Source organism: Mus pahari, chromosome X (assembly GCF_900095145.1).
Source record: "Mus pahari chromosome X, PAHARI_EIJ_v1.1, whole genome shotgun sequence".
In the NCBI taxonomy this organism is placed as follows: domain Eukaryota; kingdom Metazoa; phylum Chordata; class Mammalia; order Rodentia; family Muridae; genus Mus; species Mus pahari.
The window spans coordinates 51,294,393-51,317,076 of record NC_034613.1 but is presented as its reverse complement, the minus strand read 5'-3'; the positions used below and the strand labels follow the sequence as shown (position 1 = coordinate 51,317,076).

The following is a 22,684-nucleotide window of genomic DNA, read 5'->3' as shown; positions in this document are numbered from 1 at the left end:
CTGGTATCTATGTTTGTACAACATTACCCCCTCTTTGGCGACATTGACTGATTCAGGGGTGCTCAGCTGTCTGTGAACTTGGAATTGAGACTAGGAGCACTTAGTCTCACTCTAAGTAGCTCTATCCTATCATCTGAATGTAGGTACTGGGAGTAGCCATCTGCTATCATTCAGCCTGTGCCAGTGGGGGATGAAGAGAGAGAATGACAGTCAAGCTGATGTTTAGATATGGCAGAAATGTAAGAAGTGTGCAAGTCTCAACCATCTACCAAGTATCTGGTCTCAGAGTATTCTTAAAATCAGGCTACATCCTTTCCTGTTGGTTCCTTGAGAATCCAAGACTCTTCAGAGGAAAATTTTGATTGCCTAAGCCAAACTACACTAAATTTCTGTTATTTATAACAAAAAACAGGCCAAATGACTACAGAGTCAAGCTTTAACAATAGTTGCTTTTAAAAGAGGCGATCTTACCCTAAAGCAAAGAGTTTGCACTAAAGGGTCTTCATAGGCAGAAAGGATCCTGGAATATTGTATCTAGTGCACACACACACACACACACACACACACACACACATATATATATATATATATATATATATATATATATAGTATGTGAATAGAGGGATGTGTTCCAAATAACTTGATTTGAGTTTTAATTTTTTTTTACTTTTTTAAAGATTTATTTATTATTATATCTAAGTACATTGTAGCTGTCTTCAGATGCACCAGAAGAGGATGTCAGACCTCATTACAGATGGTTGTGAGCTACCATGTGGTTGCTGGGATTTGAACTCAGGACCTTCGGAAGGGCAGTTGGTACTCTTCACCAATGAGCCATCTCTCCAGCCCATGATTTGAGTTTTAATTAAGATTCAGAGAATACTTGATGTTTGTGAGCTCATGACTTCCTATTTTCTAAATGGTATCCATAGTTAGCCTGTTTCTTTGGAGGTTGGTTGAAAGGTGGGACTAAATAGTAGTTTAAACTTTGGCAATGGTGTCAACCCGATTGATTGTATTACAGGTGTGACTTCTGTAAGCCTTAATTTTTCTCCTCTGTAAGATTGGGGAAATAATATTTTAAGGACTACAGAAGATGACCCACAGAATATATACAGTGCTTGAATTTCACTTAGTATAATCCATTTCAGTGTACTGCTCTCTTATCACTGACCTACCTCTTCATTTGTAATTATTCCCAGCTCTTGTGTATAGGGAAGCTTGGTGTCAGACTTTTTCTGAACACCAGTACCTTTGCCTCAAACATCCAGCACTCTTCAGGCTTCAGGTGCTAAAAGATTTTGTGACTCAAAATTGTCATAGCATTCCTGCCACTTACTCAGGACGAGAGTCTTGCCCATCACAAAATTTTCTACGTAAATCTATAGAAGATGATCTTAGGGCCAGGGAGACTGCTCTGGGTAATGGTGTCTGCTGCAAAAAGCCAGATGATGACTTGAGTGTGTTCTGTGCTGTGAGTTGTGCATATGCTTGTGAGCATGTGCAGCATGACACACACACGAGAGAGAGAGAGAGAGAGAGAGAGAGAGAGAGAGAGAGAGAGAGAGAGAGAGAGAGAGAGAGAGAGAAATGTGAAAAATAATAAAATTGCTGTAGCAATACCACTATATTAATTATGAAGGCAATGAGGACATAGGGTAGGTTTGCTTCAAAATAGTTGAGAAGAGATGAGAAGAGATGAAGGAAAAATGGCCATCAAAGCAACTTATGGAGTATCTGGGGTTTATATTATATTAATCCCCATTTTAATGTGTCACAATTTTTTCATAATAAATATGTATGCCTAGAAATGTTATCAAGTTTTAGCCTGGACTGTATAATTTCATTAACCACAGTGAAAGTGTTCTATTATTTTAAGGTGTTCAGTTGTTTCAAGGGCATACCTTAAAAGCTTTTGCCTTTTCTTAAGGAAGAAAAGGGTTTTTTGTGGTTTTTTGTTTTTTATTTGTTTGTTTGTTTATTTGTTTTGGTTCACAATTTCAGAGAATACAGTCCATCATCATGGGGAAAAAGGGTAGCTGAGGGGGCTGAGTTTGTAGCAGTGAGAAGTTAAAGGATGGTCTGTTCATATCTTGACAAATCAATAAGCAGCAAATTCTGTGTGCAACCAGAAGCAAATATCATCTTTAAGGCCTCCCCCTATTATCCCACTTTTTATAACTAGACCACACTTATAAAGATTCAAAAACACACTAGTAGTTGGGGTCCAAGCATTCACACACATGAGCCTAGAAGGTACATTTCACAGTCAAACCCTAACAGCTGGGAAAATGAATAGGAATTATTCCCCATTGTTTAAAATTGAGAAAAATACATCTCCAAAAGTACATCAGCCTGCTTTTTACCATAGTAACAAGACTCACAAGAACAGGGAAATCTTGCTATTGTAGTGCATTAACTCTTTCTAGTATGTAAAAATTAGGAGCAAGGAACACTCTACTCCTTACAGACCCACACAACTGTCTAGCACCCTGCTACCTCTATCTCCTTCCCATCCCATCCTGCTTCCGCATACACAAGCACATGCAAGCAGGACATCATCATTCAGTTGTGATTAATTAGTCAAGAGAACCTGGTGCAAATCAGCTAAGCATCAGGCAGGAAGTCAAAGCACAAACAGAATGACTTTCCCAAGCCTCTGGCTCTCTGAAGGAATGTCTTGAAACCTTAAACTGACTCCAAAACAATCAGTAAGCCTTGTTCTGACAGGTTAGCACAATATAGGCAGTATGTTTAGAAACAATTAACTCGGTGTCATTCTTATTTTGACACAAATGAATGAAATAGGAAAGAAGTCGGAAGAGAAACTAACGGCCTTTGCACTGAAGCCTTTTGCTGATGCTATTTTGTTTATAAGAGAATGGCAAAATTCATACTGCTCTGGGACAGAGGTGTAGTAAGTTAGCAAAGACACACACAACAGAAACTAAATCAGTAGCTCTCCAAAAAGCTGTCTTTACCTTGGATTGCAGACTTGGTTCTCAATGTGCCAAATGTACTACAACAATAGTGGGATACTACCAACAACAGCCTCCTAACAACATTGAGCTTTGTTGCAAGGTTTACAGAACTTGTTCTATGACATTGTTGACAATGACAGAGTTCAGTTTAGAGGGCCTTAAATATCCAAGGACCATGACAGAGCATCAAGAAATGGCTGCTCCAACATGTAATAAGGACACATGCTATGCTATGTTCATAGCAGCCTTATTTACAATAGCCAGAAGCTGGAAAAAAACCAGATGTCCCTCAACAGAGGCATGGATACAGAAAATGTGGTACATTTACACAATGGAGTACTACTCAGCTATTAAAAACAATGAAGTCATGAAATTCTTAGGCAAATGGATGGAACTAGAAAATATCCTGAGTTAGGTAACTCAGTCACAAAAGAACACATATGGTATGCACTCACTGATAAGTGGATATTAGCCCCAAAGCTCAGGATACCCAAGATTCAATTCACAGACCACATGAAGCTCAAGAACAAGGAAGACCAAAGTGTGGGTGCTTCGGGAACAAAATACTCAAAGGAGAAAATATGCAGATAAAATGTTGAACAGAGATTGAAGGAAAGGTCACCCAGAGACTGTCCCATCTGGGGATTCATTCCATATACAGACACCAAACCCAGACACTATTGTGGATGCCAAGAAGTGCATGCTTAAAGGAGCCTATATGATATGGCTGTCTCCTGAGAGGCCCTGCCAGAGCCTTAAAAATACAGAGGCAGATGTTCCCAGCCAACCATTGGACTTAGTACTGGGTCCCCAATGGGGGAGTTAGAGAAGGGACTGAAGGAGTTGAAGGGGTTTGCAACCCCATAGGAAGAACAACAATATCAACCAACCAGACCCCCTCAGAACTCCCATGGACTAAGCCATCAACAAAGGAGTACACCTGGCTCCAGCTGCATATGTAGCAGAGGATGACCTTGTTGGGCATCAATGGGAGGAGAGGTCCTTGGTCCTATGAAGGCTTGATAGATGCCCCAGTGTAGGGGAATTGAGGGTGGGGAGGTGGGAGTAGGTGGGTGGGTGGAGGAACATCCTCATAGAAGTAGGGGGAGGGAGGATGTGATAGGGTGTTTCCAGGAGGGAGGGAAACTGGGAAAAGGGATAACATTTGAAATGTAAATAAAGAAAATATCCTCTTTTAAGAAAGAGAATAAAACCTAATATTCATGATCTATTATACAACATAACCCCTGGCATTTCGTTCTCGCTCTAATGCTAAAGTGAACTAGCACTATTAGTACCATCATTTAACATGGCCTGGAGATGCTAATTCATTTACTTAAGGTTCTATATGGAGTAACTAGTGGAAGGATTTTAATTTAAATATTCATTTTTATCCTTGCATTCATCAGCTTTTTCCAGAGCAACATTTCTTACTATTTAGACTAAAGCAGTTGCAAATTAACCCTTCATATCAAATTATTATGTTACATCACAAAAGATGCCTTAGAGCACTTTATTTACAATAACTCTCTCAATTACATCATGATAATCCTATAGACAAATATTTATTAATCGGATTATATTTTTCAAGGGGAGAGGTTGAGGGTTATTTTTCCTTGTTAGAGGAAGTAAAACTCATTTGACACTTATAGTTGGTGGAACATGGTGCACTGTTCTGGTGACCCTACTCCAGTACAGAGCAGTAGCCATGACAGTTAGTTTTAAATGTCAACATGCCAGAAGCAAAACTCACCTGAGGTAAGAGCCTCAATTGAGGAGTTGCCTAAACCACATTGGCTTGTGGACTTGGCTAGAATGGGGTGTCTTGATTGTTGATTGATGTAGGAGGGCTCCACTTATTTTAGGCAACGCCATTCCTAGGAAGGTGATGCTGAACTGTATAAGAAAGTTAGTTGAATATAAGGTGGCAGTTAGAGCAAGCAGCATTCTCAATGAGTCCTTGGTTGGAGTTAATGCTATGTAAACTAGCAAACATGCCTGCCTTCAAGTTTTTATTTTCAGCTCCTGCCTTCACTTTCCTCAGTGATGCACTGTGACCTGGAATTGTTCCTCCCTCCAAGTTGCTTTCAATGGTCACAGTAATTTTATCACAGCATAAAAAACAAAACTAGAATTATTAGATGGGGAATGATTCTGATGCTAGAGTACAGTACACAGTCTGGAGATTCTAGATGGGTGTGACAAAAGAAAGGTTAACATGTGTGGCAATAGCACCTGTGAAACCATAGTAGTAGAGTGAAGAGTGCCTGCTGTTATGATGTGTATGACTGTGCTTACTGTCTATTCCTGCCAGTCTCTCCCATAGGTATACTCCTAGAATTCTAAGTAAAAGGTTCTTATCCTCAGTACTATGGACATATTGGAGTGGATGATGCTTGTTTTTAGGGACTGGCCAGTGTATCATAGGCTGGGTCTAGGATAGATAGGTGGGTTGAGAGAGTTGCTTGCTTTGGATTGAGAGAGATACTTGCTTTAGGCACAAAATGTAAGGAAACACCAAAAGCTCAGTAACCACTACTAAATAATACTTCAGTGTATTCTGAAAATCATAAACTAATGGTCCCAAATCCATGAGGAATAAAATACTATAACAATAAACACAGACAGAACTGTTACTGTGGGCGTTCCTCTTTTCATTAGTGTCCACAATGACTCAGCAAGCACTTACTGATTCTATTACTGCCCATTTAGATGCTTCCCTCAACTCTTCTATCAAGATACCAGTATCATTTTCTACATCAATTGTGATCACAAAAATACAGTGAGGCATTGTTATATACCTGCTGGATGGCAAACTCATTGTCTATAGTGAACTATTGCTATGGGAATTATGAAAATGCCATGGCATTTCAAGATAACTCTAAAGTGCATATATTGTACTACCCAGATAAACCATTCCTAGGTATATAACCAGAGGAATCTAAGTCGGTATACCATGGAGATATGGTATACTTACATATTTATTGCAGCTCTAGTCACAAAAGCCAGAAAATCAAACCAGCTGATATGCCCATCAATAGACAGATAAAGAAAACAAAGAATATATACATAATGGAATTTTATTCAGCTGTAAAGAAGGAAATTATGCCATTTTTAGTATAACGAATGGACTTGGAGATTAAATAAGCTTGATTAGAAAGACAAATGCTGCTTGTGTCTCTTGCTTACAGATTCTAGATTTAACTGATTATAGGTACATACGTGTATATGATATGATATAAAAGTAAGTGGTAGACTCTGTGGGAGGAGAGAACAAGAAAAGAGAATGAAAATCAACACAAAATCATTAGACTTCCCATATACAAATGATAAACATACTAAAAATTAGAACAGGGAGATAATTCCACTTACAGACTCAAGAAAAATAAAACAGCATGAAATAAATACAGCCAAGGGACTGAAAGACAATGAAAACTTCATTACCGTGAAAGGAAAATTGAAGAAAATAACAGAAGATTGAAAAATATCCTATATTCATGGATTGGTAGGATTAATATTGTGAAAATGACCATCCTACTAAATGCAATTTACAGATTCAAGACAATCTCCATCAAAATTTTAATTCCTTACAGATTTAAAAAAATTAAAGTTTCATATAAAACACAAAAGACCCATGAGACCAAAACAATCCCAAACAATAAAAGAATGACTGATGATATCACCATTCTGTATTTCAAGTTATATTACAAAGCTATATTGATAATTTAAAAGAAGCCAGCATAGTACTGGCATGAAAAACAGACACTGATGAATGGGATAGAATTGAGGGTCTACATATAAGCCCACATTTCTACAATCCCTTGATTTTGACTAAGAAGCCAACAATACACATTGGAGAAAAGACATCATCATCAACAAATGGTGCTGCTCAAACCAGGTAGCTAAATGAAGAAGAATGCAAATAGATCATTATCTCTTGCCCTGTACAAAACTCAACTTCAAGCAGATTAAGGAACTCAGACCAGAAGACAAACAGTTAATTAACAGGAACTAATGAAAACTTCTGGATGGCAAAGGACATTATCATTGTGGTGAAGAGACAGCCTTTTAGATGAGAAAAAATTTACCAGCCATATATCTGACAGAGTGCTAGTCTCTAGAATACACAAAGAACACACACACCAAAAAATTCAAACAAAGCCCTAAACATTCAGAAAACAAAGACCCTAATTAAAAATTAGGCATAAAGAAGAACGAAATTAGACTTATATCTATCACCTTAAACATAAATTAGCTCCACGTGGATCACAGACCTCAATTTGAGACCAAAAACACTGAAACAACTAAAAGAAAATGTAGGCAGTGCCCTATAAAATGGAAGTATAGGGAAGGACTTCCCAAATAGGACTTCACGTGCCCAGGAATTAAAGCTAACAACTGACTTGTAGGACCTAATAAAATTAAAAAGCATCTGTGGAGCTAAGAAAAGAAGTGAAGAAGAACCCACAGCATAGGAATCTTTTCCAGCTATACATCAGTTAGAGGACTAATACGCTTACTATATAAATAACTCAAAAAAGAGTCAGTGAAACAAATGAACCAATTAATATTCAGCAAGGAAGTCCCACTTGATACATATTCAATACCATCACACAGCTAAGGCTCAAGGAACATTGTAGAAAGAAGGGACTGAATGATTGTAAGAGCCAGAGGATCGGGGGCTTTGCTCTTAGATCGTGCCTCCAGGTAACATCATAAAAGTCCATCAGATCCAGCATTCCCCTAGCCTGTCCATCCCTGGCTCTCCACATTATTCTTTGCCTTACTGCAGCCTACTTGAAGGAACCCTTCCTTCCACCACACCCTCAACTCCCTTAAACCATGCCTCTTTGTTTAGATAAGATCCTCTTCAATCTTTCCTGAATTCTCTTTCATCCCTTTCTCCTAATGATCTTTATTGTTTTCTGCCACCTGCTGTCCTGCAGAAGCACCTTCTACCAGGCAACCCACAGTCACCACACTTTCCTAAGATCTGGAGAGGGCAATAGAAATCAAGGAATGGAACCCCCACCCAACAAAAACAAGACCAGATATCAACACCTAAAATCACCTCAGCCATCCAAATCCCAGATTCACACACCAGCTCAAAACCACAAATAATAACAGCCAAGACAATATGCATCCACCTGAAGCCAGTAACCCTTTAGCAGGCCCTGAGAAATGCACCATATCTGAAGAAAAGGATGAGGACATCAAAAATAGCAATTAGGAAGGTGTTCGAGGACTTCAAAGAAGATACGAATAAATCCCATAATGAAATCTATAAAAACACAGAGGAACGATACAATGAAATCAGTTCAAGATATGAAAGTAGTAATAGAATAAATAAATCACTCAACTTAGATAAAAGTAGAAATGAAAATTTTAATACATCAAACAAAAACCTAAGAGGTCAGTCTCTCAACAGAATCATGGAAAAATATTCACTAATCTAAAGAAGGGGGTTTCCTATCAAGGTACAAAATGCATACAGAACACAAAATAGACACCAGAAAAGAAATGTCCCATGACACATAATAGTCAAAACACTACATGTACAGTAAAAAGAAAGGGTATTACAAGCTTCAAGGTTCAAGTAATATAATGGCAGATTCCTTAGAATAGTATCTGAGTTCTCAATGGAGAATCTAAAAGCCAGAAGGGGCTGGATGGATGTTCTACAAACTCTAAGATGCCACAGATGCTAAGGTAGACTACTATATCCAGCAAAACTATCAATCACAATAGATGGAGGAAGAAAAACTTTCTACAACAAAACCAAATTTAAGCAGTATCTATCTACCAAAGCAGCTCTATAAAGGCACTAGAGGGAAAACATCAGTTTAAAGAAGTTAACCACATTCAAGAAAACACAAAGAACAGAGAGTCCCAGAACAAAAAGTCAAAAGAGGGAGAAAAAATGTAATATAACAACATAATTACAGAAATGAATAAATACTGTTCATTATTAAAACACTCTATTATGGGTCTTAGTTCCCCTTCCAACCCACCCGAAGATACAGACTAGCATGTCAGATTAGAAAACAGAGTTCACTTTTCTGGTGCATCCAAGAAATACATCTTACTACCAAGGATAGACATTACCTCAGGGTAAAAGGTCAAGCAAACAGGTTTTGTGATTTTAATATCTGACAAAATAGTCTTCAAAAAAACCTAATTAGAAGAGATAGGGAAGGATACTACATATACAAATGAAAAATCTACCAAGAGGATATTAGAATTCTACACATATCTGCACCAAACAAAAAGACATCTAAGTTCATAATAGAAACACTACTACAGCTTAATTACATATTGACCATCACACACTGATAGTGGGAGACTTCAATACTTCACCCTCACCAATATACGGGTCATCCAAACAAAAGCTAAACAGAGGAATACTGGGGCTAACTGATATTGTAAACCAAATGTACCTAACATATTTACAAAATATTTCACCCAAATACAAACAAATATACCTTCTCAGCACCTCATAAATTTTTTTCCAAAACAGACCACATACATGAACACAAAGTAACCCTTAGCAGATTTTCAAAAAAGAAATAATTCCCTCTCTCCTGACATCCATAGATTAAAGCTGAATATCCACAACAATAGACTGTACACGGACTCACAGAAACTGAACAGTGCACCACTGAATTTAAAACTGGGTCAAGACAGAAATTAAGGTGATGTTAAAAACTTTTTAGAATTGAATGAAAATGCAACATATTCAAACTTATGGTACACAATGGTGGAAGTTCTGAGAGGCAAGTTCATAGCACTAAATGCCTACATAAAAAAATAGGATAGATGTAACATTAGCAACTTAATAGCACACCTGAAAGCTCTAGTACAAAAAGAAGAAATAACATCTAAATGGAGTAGACAGCAAGAAATAATCAAATCTCTAAAGCCATAGGATAATAGATGAAACTGGAAACAATCATTCTGGAAGAGGGAACTCAGACCCAAAAAGAAAAATACCAAATGTTTCTGTCATTGTGGATGTTAGTTTTGAATCTCTAGATGTTTATGTTCCATTTGGAATACTTTGAAGAACTCATTGGTTTTTTTGTTTTGTTTTGTTTTGTTTTGTTTTGTTTGAGACGGGGTTTCCCTGTGTAGCCCTACAAATTGCTCTATAGACCACGCTGGTCTCTAACTCAGAGATCTGCCTGCCTCTGTTTCCCAAATACTGGGATTAAAGATGTGCACTGTGACTGCGTGACAGAAAAGTCATAGTTTTACTGTGATATTTCAAGGAGTACGTTATGTGATAGGTGTGAATAGAAAAAGGAATATATTAAACTTCCACCATACCCATCCACCACATTGCTAAACTAATTATCTTGACCAACAGAGAAAAAAATTGTAATGGAAAAAACATTTTTCTTATCATATGGCCTTGCCCAAAATGTAATAGAAATTAGCTGTTTAGCATCAAGAACAACTTATATGCTTCTAAGCTTCAAAATTCAAGAACGTATTATTGCAACCCAAATTCTGTCAAAACATGTCAGATCATTCAAACATCTCCTCTGTACCTGAAGATAGCAATAAAAGTCTAATATTTGTCAACTTAAGTGCAGCTTTCTGTTGACTCCACGGAATGTTTTTTCTTCCATGGTTAGAAAAAAGTTACATTTCTCTTTTATGAAAAGAAATTCTAATAAAAATCACATGAATGTACAGTCCATCAATACTAGAATACCACCTTGTGATGTAGACTGGGTTCATTTGGAAGAATTTGCAGTATCACAGTTAAAGCTCTAGGGTTGAGATAGATAGGCTGACACATTCAGACGTTTAGAAATAACTTGTTCAGCAGTCTGTGACAAGTATAAAAGGCAAAGGAAAGCAGGGCTCCAAGAGTCATTAATCTAAATTAATTAACCCAGGGACATTGTCATAGAATTTTAGCTTCAGTGCAGAATCCGAGGGAATACAATGCTTCAGGTAGGTAAGCTTTTTCGTTGTGGGCTGTTTATTTACAATGAACTGCAGAAGAGGGTTAATCTAATGGGATGCAGGACTGCATTGGATGGTGAAATGCATTGTGACCAACATCCATTTGAGGTATCAATTAACTTTTAATTCTTAGAGGGAAACAAAAGCTGCCTCACACAAAGACCAAATTGGGGGGTGGTATAAGGGGCACAGTGCTCATGGAACCTTAGGCTCGCTACCTTTTTGTACCAGGGAAAGGCCTCCTTATCTAATACAAAGGAGCTGAAGAGTAGGGAGGGAGAAGGGTGAATTGGTGTGTGGCCTGTTAACTCAATGATGTTTCTAAAGCCTGAATGGAAGAGTCAAAGCCACCCAAGTCACAACAGCGCTAAGTCAACAGCTTGGCCCAGACTGCATGAACTGAATGGAAATGCAAATGGTTCAGTCCAATAACTGTTTGGGCTTGTCACTTGGTCTACCAGCTCTTGCCTCCCTGGAACCGTTTTAACTGCACACTCAACAGCAAATCACCTTCCTCCATCCAAACTCCAAAGTACCAACTCCAAAGACAACTCTGAACGCACCATCCAGAATGAAGAAAACAACAAGACCATGGGGTAGCTGCATCAACTATAAAAGAATATTTATATTGTTCTACGTTTCCCTCAAAGACCCTTTTGGAGGCAGCAGCCATGTGACTTTGCAAAAACACCAGCTGTTGTCCTACAGAAGAGTCTCACGTTCATCAGGGAAGAAAATTCTTTCCATGGAGTGCTGTTGTAGACATGTCTGGCTTCCAACCATCAGACACACAGGAGTACACAATTAATTTGTTTTCTGAGGGGGAGCCACCTCATGCTTTTCTTCAAATTCAATCAAAACATACACATTCTAAATAGAAACACATTTATTTGAAACCCCTTTGCATGAGCAGCTGTCTGTGCCTGGCCTGGCCGAAGAGGCAAATTGTATTCATCTCTGCTCTCCAGTCAGTAAATGCTTGGCTTTGTTCATCTCCATGAGCGGAGGCAGTCACACTATGTCAATTGGGCAAGAAGCCTTAATGATCCCAGGCAGGTGTCCTCAGACGCTGCCCAGGTGAGGAGGTCAGCCTGTGTACCATGAATTGTACACTTGTCCTCAGTTTGCAAAGCCTCTTGCCACCCCTGTCAATTACTGTCCTTAGTGCCTTTGCCCACACAAGAGAAATGCGTCTACTCAAGCCTGCTTGGGGACTTCGCATCTCACTATGGAAGAATTCTGACAACAACCAAGAGCCACTGTTCTCAAAAGAATGGAGGCAAAGCACTCTCCAGAAATTAGACAAAATGAATTTATAATAATATGAAAGAAAGAAAGAAAAAAACAGCTGCTAAGGCCTAATAAAGAAGCTGCCAGAGGCACAAAGCTGCCCCCCCTCTCTCTGCAAAAACTCGTTGGAGCTGAAAGATTCACATTCTTAGGTTCCCAAAAAGGTAAGGCATAGACTTTATTCTTGCTCTTAATGGATTTAGAAATGTCATTGTAGGCAATAAGGCAAAAGCACAGAGAATAATTATGCTTCATATTTATTTCAGTTTTTTTTCGCTTTTCCAAAGCCTTAGCCTTCATATTGCCATATTTTATTCCTTCCCCATCTGTTGAGGTAGGGAAGGGAAGCACTGATATCTTTACATGATAGACTAAGTTCTTTAGTTAAGGGACTTGCCTATAAACCTTATAACAAATAGTGTCAGAGTTAGAGTCAGAGCTAGGCCCAAGATGTATATGTAAATGAAGTCAAGCATATATGGAAATGAAGATGAAGACCTGGGGCACAAGCAGAGTCATGGAATGGCCCTTCTAAGTCCCAGGGGAGTACAGCTAGATGTAGCCTAGGATAAGCAGAGCAAGGCATATCAGGGAGGAAGTTGGCTCTTGATGACCTAGAGATGATAAAGGGATTCCCTACTTGTATTAGAACCCAATTTGTGGTTCTCTGAGTAGTTTGGCAAGAAAGAAATAAACAATTTTCAGAAAACATTGCAGGACCATAGGATTCTTCACTAATACAGAGCGTCTACCTTACAACCTTTTCTGAAACATTTTTGTTCTTATACAGGTAGGTCCTTCTCCCAGGGGAGCTAGTTTTTACCTCTCTGTCTTCAAGGTCTATTTTGTATGCATCCATTTACTATAACCGAACACATTCCAACTGACTTCCAGAGGGTTGAACTAGCATCTAGGTTTTGTTATCTAATATGAATTCATTTTGACCATGATATAGTGGCAAATGGCACTGAAATGAAGCTGCTGCCTTTGTATAGCCTTGTGATAAGCATCATCATCATCATTATCATCATCATCAAAAGCAGCAGCAGCAGCAACAACAAAACAGACAGTTTCTAGGTTCAAAGTCTAGCTCTAACCATATCTCTTAGGACCAATTATACAATTCTCTCCTAATTTCATTTGCTAGAAGTGATACCAGGCAATAAATTGATACTATCCAAAACCATTCAATGTATTATCTATGGTATAGAATGCACACTATTAAATTTTAGCCAACAAAGTTATGTTCTCTGTCCTAAGTTACTGTGTGTTCCCATCTCATGGTAATTGTCACGTCATGCTATTGTTATCTGCTCCTGTGTTATCTTCATCTCACTGAGTTTCCCTCCTCACATGCTGTTCTCCAAGGACAGTCATCTCCCACCTCCCTGTCTTTGCTCATGTCAGTCCCTCTGGACTGAATTGAAATGACTCTTCTTAGTTTTATATGATAATTTGGTTTCTCTTTCAAGACTTAGGCCAGGGAGCATGTATTCTAGGAAGCTTTCAGAAAACTGTTAACAGAGAGAATGGTATCCAAATCATATCATGAACTCCTCACACAGTTATACTCGCTACATTGCCTTGTCTTCTTTGCTCTCCTATGGGCCATTATTCTTCCAAAACCAGGTTATCTTTCTGTCAATCACTTACCTCTAACACCTAAAGATCTCTATAAGAAATGATGTCCTAGGTTAGGCTCTGGAAGGGAACAGGAAGTGCAAGTTTGCTTCCTGAATTAAGTATGAGTTCTACTTACCCCGCTGCCACACAGCAGCCGATGTATCATGCTGCTGAAACGTGATCTGTTTGTTACCTTGTATTGAAGGGCAGATGAACACAATCAAATATGTCCACATTATCACATAGCAATGTAGTATTAGGTTTTCTGTAGTCTGTTTATATTACAATCATGAAGAAACCACTATGAGGCTTTAGGATAAAATACAACTGAAGCACCATCATCAACAGTGAGACAGGGTAGTGTCTCCATTGAGTTCAAGATTCTTCTCCCTACTCTGTGTGATTAATCCTGATAAGCATTTCTTGGGGGCAAGCTCATCTAAATTTTTGCTGCTATCATTTGCCAAGCAACAAGCATTCTCGTGTTCTCGCCTCCTTCCAACGGGGTGAAGGAAGAGCTCCTAGCTCTCTCTATTCACATAAGATGGCACTAAGCTCCTGTTAAGAGACTTCTTGTATTGGTTACTTTGATCATTCTGTGAAAACATGTCCAAGTAAAGCAACTGAAGGAAGATTTTATTTGGGCTCGTAATTTGAGAGTACAGCCTGTCATTGCAGGGAAGATATGGCCTTTACAGTGCCAGGCAGCTGGTCATCTAATCAGGAAGCAAAAAGCAATGAATGCTCAATTCACAGTCTCCTTTTTCTTCACTTCATGCGCTATGCCTCCATCATCCATAGTAGGGTTTCCATCTCAGTTAAACCAACCTAGAAACTGTCTCACAGGCAGGCCTATGTAGTGAGAATTTTGGTTTCTTTAAAAACCCAGTTATGTTAAGTGAATATGTTTTTGTTTTAACCCCAAGTGTGGCTGCTTCAGATTGTCCACAGCAGCTATGATTTGTCTCATGCTCTGGCAGGTATGATTCTGCCACATGTAGATAGTTTCCATGTGAAATTCTTGGGAATCTGGAGAGGGTGTATAAATGGCAGACAGCTGAGAGGCTGCAGAGCCTGCTGCTCCTGATTCCCGCTGCTGAGGTTTGATAAGTGGTCATGAGCAAAGAGAGAAGAAATTGGATATCTTGACAGCAAAGATCAACATTGCCTCAAGGAACTTCACGCTCCTAATCAGCAGGAAGGAGTCTAATGACATCTACTTCCCCTTTCCCTCTAACCATATTTCTCCCTTACCTAGTGTTGGGGTTGGAGTGGAGAAGGGTGGTAGGTAAAAGAACCCAATAAAGTAGCCAAAAAGCACAGTTATAAGCCTACAGGATTGTTACCTAGGTGATCCTAAAGCCTATAAATTAAGCTGACAATAAATACTAACCACCATGCATCCCCATGGTCATAGAGTAAGTTGAAAGGCCCATTAGAATATCCAGTCTTGGAGTTTTGAGGCCAATAATTAACCTTATTATCCCCATATTTATAGGTGTGCCCAATATTACTACCTACATGACCCAAATGTCAGAAACTGGAAGGGCTACACTAATTAATGAGATCATGGTTTTTTCCCCTCCAGGAGCTATAGAGAGATACAGGGGCATATTCACAGAAAACCCCTTAGTAAGACAGAACAGAACACTATGGATTGATGAAGGACATCATGGATGGAAATAGTTACGGATGAATGGAAGAGATTTGGTAATATAAATATCTTTATGTACAAGGAAATCTCAAAAGCTAGCCTTTTGCTTGAGGCTTTGCACATTTTATTTATTTTGTTCTCCCTCAAGCTCCAACACACTTCATCTCTCCCTTTAATTTGTGTCTGTCCTTCCTGAAACAGGCATAACTTCCTTGAGCCATCCATCCCTCATGGTTCTTTCTAGTATTCTCTTTGCCACAAATATTCATTGTTAGGGAGTAGATTCGAAAAAGGAGTGGAGGCTTGGGTTGTATGATTTCTAAGATTCTTTTGAATTCTGAGAGTGGAAGATTCCATGAGCAAAGTACTCAGATGTACAGAGGAATTCAACAGGAAACTGTAGAAAACAAAAAGGACTCTTCTGTACACCCAGAAAGTCATTTTAAAACCTTCACATTTTTTTTTCATTATTTTATATGCATCAGGGTCTCGGGATGGAGTCACCAACACCTTCCTCTTGGTTCTTAAACTGCATTCCAGTTTTAACCACTTCAGCAATTTCCAGATGTTGGTTAGACTCTTGCTAATAACAGTCTGTTTTATTTTCAAATCAAAATTTGATTCAAATCAAGGTCAAAGTTTCCAAAAGTGAGTTAGAAATCCTTCCTTTAGTTCAAAGCTGATTTTACGTAGAGCAAAATGTACTTGCCCCCTTCATCCATCAGGTCTCCATACTAGTCCTGTAATCTTCAAGAATTCAATTCCAGGTCCCTATCTATTCCAGGATTACAATGGAATTTTAGGTAAGTCGATAAAGATTAGCTAATTCTAAACTATTATCTAAATCTAGTAATAGGATTAAAGATAATTCAGACTTCCCAGCCATTAACCCCTAACAGACCCCAAGGGCAAGGGGCTATTTCCATGGATTAGTCTTTCATTTAACATAGTACTTGTCCCCATAAGGAACCAAGGGAAATGTAGCTAAATTCAAGAAGGAGCAGACCTGGGAAGATTGTGGAGGGAGTGTGATCAGGGTGTGCTATGTGAAATTCCCAAATAATCAATAAAAATATTACGTTGGGAAAAAAGAAAGTAGAAGGACAGTATACAGAAACTACTGGCAAATCATGTATTTGATAAGGAGCTCTTAATTAGAACATATAAATTAGTTTTATAACTCAATTCAACAATAAAGCCATAAGAGACAAATAAAACATAGGCAAAAAGTCAGATTAGATATTTGTGCTCACTAGTTTAGTCTTGGATGAAGAAATCTTAACAGAAATTGCCTTCAGAGGATTGGCCTGTAGGCCAGTCTATAGGGAATTTTCTTGATTGGTGATTGACATGGGAGGTCCCAGCTCACTGCGAGCAGTGTCATCTCTTGGCTGGTGGTCCTAGGAGCTATAAGGTGGCAAAATGAGCAAGCCATGGGATGCAAACCAGTAAGCAGTATGGCCTCTGCCTCAGTTCATGCCTCCAGGTTCCCCTCTTGAGTTACTGATCTAACTTCCCGTTACAAAGGAGTATAGTATGATTTGAGACTTATAAGCTGAAATAAACCCTTTCTTCTCCAAGTTGATTTTGGTCACAATGCTTTATTAGACTATTAGAAATACTAACGTAGAAAACATTTTTTAAAAAGATATACAAGTTGGTCTTGCAAACTTTATATGCCCCAGTACAGGGGAATGTCAGGGCCAAGAAGTGGGAGTGGGTGGGTAGAGGATCAGGGGCAGGGGGAGGGTATAGGGAACTTTTGGGATAGCATTTGAAATGCAAATAAAGAAAATATCTAAAAAAAGATATACAAGTAGCAAATAAACTTATAACAAAGTTTAATAACATTAGTCATTAGGAAAATGTTAGCCAAGACCACTATGAGCCCAAGCTTGGCGGTACACTCGTATAATCCTAACACTAAGAAGGCAGAGGCACGAACATGTTGAGCTCAAGGTCAGTTTGGGTTACACAGATAGTTCAGCCGGTCTCAAAATGGGGAGAGGGGCAGTAATATACCTCAGTGGTTCAACACAAGCATTCACAAGGCTCTGGGTTCAATGTCCAAGACAATGTATAAACACAAAAAACAAAGTCAATCACCATTTCACTTATTAGAAAGGCTATTATTTTTAAAAGATAATGTGCTATGAAGATGTCAAGAAACAGGATCTATTATATATTTCTAGTAGGATTATACAATATTGCTAACCATTTGAAAACAACTCAGATGATTCAAAATGTTAAATATGGAAATATCACATGAATATATGTTGTACAGTATATATTCAAAAGAATGAAAATATGTCAATGCAAAAAATTATGCATAAATGCCCATAACAGCATTATTTGTGATGGTCAAACTATAGAAACAACTTAGGTATCCATAAACTGATGAATGAAACATGCTAACTTGCACATAATAGGGTATAACTGATCAACAAAAAGTAGTATGTTACATGCAGTAACACGTATGTAGCTTGAAAACACTTCGCTAAGAAAAAAATGGCTCTTTATCACGATTCCTTTTATATGCAATATTCAGAGCAGATAAATCTCCCCCAAGGGTTGGGAACAGAGAAATGAATATATACTATCAATGAGTACAGAACTTTCTTCTTTGGTTGATGAAAATGTTTTTTTTCAGGAATTAGATGTGGTGAAGTATGCCCAACTTTACCAGTCAAATAAAATCTACTAGATTTCTAGATTTAAAATTTTTTTACTTAGTATGTGTGTGTGTGTGTGTGTTCATGAGCACCTGCACCACATGCACTGTGTATATCAGAGGACAACCATTAGAAGAGAGTTCTTTCCACCTATCATATGGGTTCCAGGGATCTAACTCAGGTTGTTAGGTCTGACTGAAGCACCTGATGAGCTATCTTGCAAGTTCTAGGTTGTATGCTTTAAATGAGTAAGTTCTGGGTAGGAATTAGATCGCAAGTATTTTTTTTAAGTGTGAAAAAATAGCACTCTACATAAAAGGTGGAGGTAAAAATTACACAGAAACTGTTGCAAGCTTCTCCAGATGATAGAGTTTCACATTCAGATGTGTTTGGCTGAAATTTCTGGAGTGCATTCTATGACAAGTTAATGTATATTTAAAAGGCAGAAACAAAAATAGATACTTCTAAGGCCAGGTGGATGGCTCAGCAGGTAAAGCTCTTGCCCACAAAGCCTAATGCTCTAAGTCCAATTCCCTTTTTCTACTTAAAGATGAAAGTAGACAACCAACTCCACAAAATTGTCCTCTGGCCTCTCCACATGTACCCTCAACAACAACAATAAAGGTGTTTCAGAGTTGTAATTACTGTAAATATAACTGCATACACCAAGACCTGTTCAAATCCTATGGCTTTCAGATACTGGATTGTTTTCTTCTATAAAAACATGTGGGTGTTTTTTGTTTCTTTGTTTTGTTTCTGCTTTTTTTATACCCATATTTGTGCATGCTGTGCCCTCCACCAAACCTAAGATCCCACTTAACTTCAAAGTATAGTAGTAGGTTCAACTTTTCTTTCATGTGATGTAGTACTTTCAAATACCTAAAACAGAATGAGTGAGAACTGAACAACTGAACAAGTGAATAATTATAGCAATTTAACTCTTTAAGGAAGCAGTTCTCAATCTTTCTAAATGATGTGACTCATTGTGGTGACCCCTAACCATGACGTTATTTTCACTGTTACTTCGTAATTGCAATTTTGCTGTCTTATGAATCATAATGTAAATATCCGTGTTTTCTTTTTCTTTTTTTTTTAAAAAGACTTTATTTATTTAAGTACACTGTAGCTGTCTTCAGACACTCCAGAAAGGGAGTCAGATCTTGTTACGGATGGTTATCAGCCACCATGTGGTTGCTGGGATTTGAACTCCGGACCTTCGGAAGAGCAGTCGGGTGCTCTTACCCACTGAGCCATCTCACCAGCCCAAATATCCGTGTTTTCTGATGGTCTTGGGTGGCCCCTGTGAAAAGTTCACTGAACCACCTAAGGGGTTGTGATCCACAGGTTGAGAATCTCTGCTCTAAGGAGGAAAAACTGCCCATCTTGGGATTCTTATTTTCATTTGAATTCTTCACTGAAACAATGAAATGAAGTGGCACAGCTATCCCCTAGTATCAGCTAGTGCAGGATAGAAAATGCTCACATAGAGGGCCATCTCTCAGAAGTTTCACAAGTGTGCCCTTGTCCTCTCCCAAACAGCTAAGGGTTTGGGATGCAAGGGAATGAGAGCAACATTGTCCTAAGAATGAACTTGAATCAGGTATCTTTTACTAAAACACACAATTGGTAACAAATCTCAGACCTTTAGTAGTAGTAGTAACAAGTTACCTACATCTCCACTCCAAACCAGTGCTATACACCAATGTGAAGCCACTGAAAATGAGAACTACTTGTACTATAAGGAGGTCATGGCAAACTTGTTTTAAAAAAAACATAAACAGTATATATCTTTTTATCATGGTTGATCTTGATTTTAAGTCTAATGAGATTTAGAATCAGCATGGAAACGTGCCTCATGTGTTATGAGGGTGATTCCACAAAGGTTTTAATGAACAGAAAGCTGGCCATGGTGACCCTTGATCTAAGAGCTCCTGAGGAAGCAGAGGTAGGTGGATCTCTGTGAGTTCAAGGCCACTCTAATCAATATACTGAGTTTTAGACAGTTAAGAGTAGATAGTGAGACACTGTTTTTTTAAAAAAAAAAAAGTGACTAGGCAGCATTCATTGTGAATGTGGGTGGTACCATGTTGTCAGCTGGGGGCTCAGAGGATAGAAAAAGAAGAAAGCAATCTCAACATCAGCATTCAGATCTCCCTGTTTCCCAAGTGTGGGTGCTATATGACCAGCTGCTTCCCACTCTTGCCACAATAAGTTTCCCACCACAATGGACCGATGGACCATACCTTCAAAACAAGCCCTTTCTGAGGTTGTTTTTGTTACCACAATGAGAAAGTAACTGGCATGATGTAAGCCAAATGTTCAACAGATCATGTGTTCACATGGAAGCCAACCCAGCAAAACTGCATTTCATTTAATAAATATAACAAAGCTCCTTGTCATCCATGGCTTCACATTTATTGCCATAAATCTAGAAGGAATGGACCACCACTTAAATATAGACTTCTGTGGAGGAATTTCACCCAGGGATCTTTGAGAAGATCTTATGTGAAAATGATTGCTTAATATTTAAGTTTTCTCCAAGTAAAATGTATGCTTCCTTTCCCCCTTTAACCATATAAAGTTTTTGCTAGCAGAAATAAGCATTAACAAAATGTGCTATGGTCTTTGTTGCTGTCCCGTTTCTGCTCCCTTCTCATCAACATTAGAAGCTTTGCTCTGAGCACTCATGTTACAAACCATAACCTCTCTGCAAATGCATGAGCCATGCCTTGTTTACAGAGAATGTGTCATCCTGTGATTCATTAGACTTGTTGTTTTACAAGACTGAAAAACCCCAAAGCTTTTGCTTGATCAAGGTGAAAGGGACACCATCTTATCTTTTTGACCTGTTTACCCAGCCTGTTTACTCAGATCCACAGTTTGCTGTGCTGCCCTTGTAAGAGAGATTGTAGCCATCACTGAAGCTCTGCTGTCTTTTCTTTATTATCAGTTAAAAACTGAAAACAGACTGGATAAAAACAGAATATATGAACCAACAGGTCTGATCTTTCCAAATACAATTATAGTGAAACTCATCCCTCCAAAGGTCAACCCCATCAGATCTCAGAGCCAATAAAAGACTTTCTACCCTTATTTCTGGTAATCACTCTTTTTAAAATTTTATTTATTTATTTAATTTTATTTTATGTGCACTGGTGTTTCACCTACATGTATGTACATGTGAGAATGTTAGCTCTTGGAGTGATAGGCAGTTGTGAGCTGCAACGTGGATGCTGGGGTTCAAACCTGGATCCTCTAGAGGAGCAGTCAGTACCCTTAACCGATGAGCCAACTCTCTAGTCGCTAATAATCATTCCTGAACCATAGTCACATATAAAGTACATTATTAATTCACATGCCCTACTTACAGAATGCAAAATAACAAAATAACATTTTCTGCATATCTTATATGCTTTTAAGGTTTTTTGTTTTGTTTTGTATGTGTGTGTGTGTTTTTTATTTGTTTGTTTGTTTGTTTGTTTTTGTTTTTCGAAACAGGGTTTCTCTGTGTAGCCCTGGCTGTCCTGGAACTCACTCTGTAGACCACGCTGGCCTCGAACTCAGAAATCCACCTGCCTCTGCCTCCTAAGTGCTGGGATTAAAGGCGTGTGCCACCACCACCTGGCATGCCTTTTTATAGTATAGAAAATTTGATACATAAATCTCTAGCTGCCTGAATATGCTCCTGTGGTAGTATGACTACATCTGATGACTGTCCCCTTTCTAGCTTACTGGACTTGGTAATGGGCAACTCAAACACAGGTATATGAATAATGCTCTCTCAAAGGGCAGGAGAAAGATTGGCCTGAACTTCTTACATTTTTTATGCTATGCTTTGTTGTTTGTTCTCACTTGGGTTTGAGCCAATACATTGTTAAAGCCTTTTGAGATTATCTCCCTTCAATTATGCCCCTTTATAAATTATAGCATTTCCATGGATCTAGATATAAGTTCTTAACATTAACTTCCCCAGCAGACTTAAAAAAAAAAAAAAGAAATAGGTTTATCAACATTTACCATTTTCTCTGCACTTTTACCAGATAGGTGTTATTACTACCTAGTGTAAAGGTTTTTAATTGTTTGCATATTTTGAGTTATTAGAGTTATTAACTGTGTGAAAGATGCCCTGCCCTCCACTTTCCTTAAAGCAATAGGAAGAAAAAGGCAGCAGGCAGTTCAAGTGCCTCTATTTGCTAAGAAATTAGGAAAACACATCCAACAGTATGATATAAATCAACAGTCTGGATTTCTTCCTTTACTTTCTTTTTTGTTTTTCTTTTTTATTTATTCTTATTTTATTTATTTATTTATTTATTTGAGACAGTGTTTCTCTATATAGCCTTGACTCTCTTGGAACTTGCTCAGAAGACTAGAATGGCCTAGAACTCAGAGATCCTCCCTCTGCCTCTGCCTCCTCTGCCTCCTCTGCCTCCTCTGCCTCCTCTGCCTCCTCTGCCTCCTCTGCCTCCTCTGCCTCCTCTGCCTCCTCT

At 38.5% G+C, this 22,684-nt stretch overlaps 1 pseudogene; it reads right to left on the bottom strand.

The window, feature by feature from the left end:
• The window catches only part of LOC110314318, a 159,301-nt pseudogene that overhangs the window by 135,964 nt on the left and 653 nt on the right, over positions 1-22,684 (bottom strand).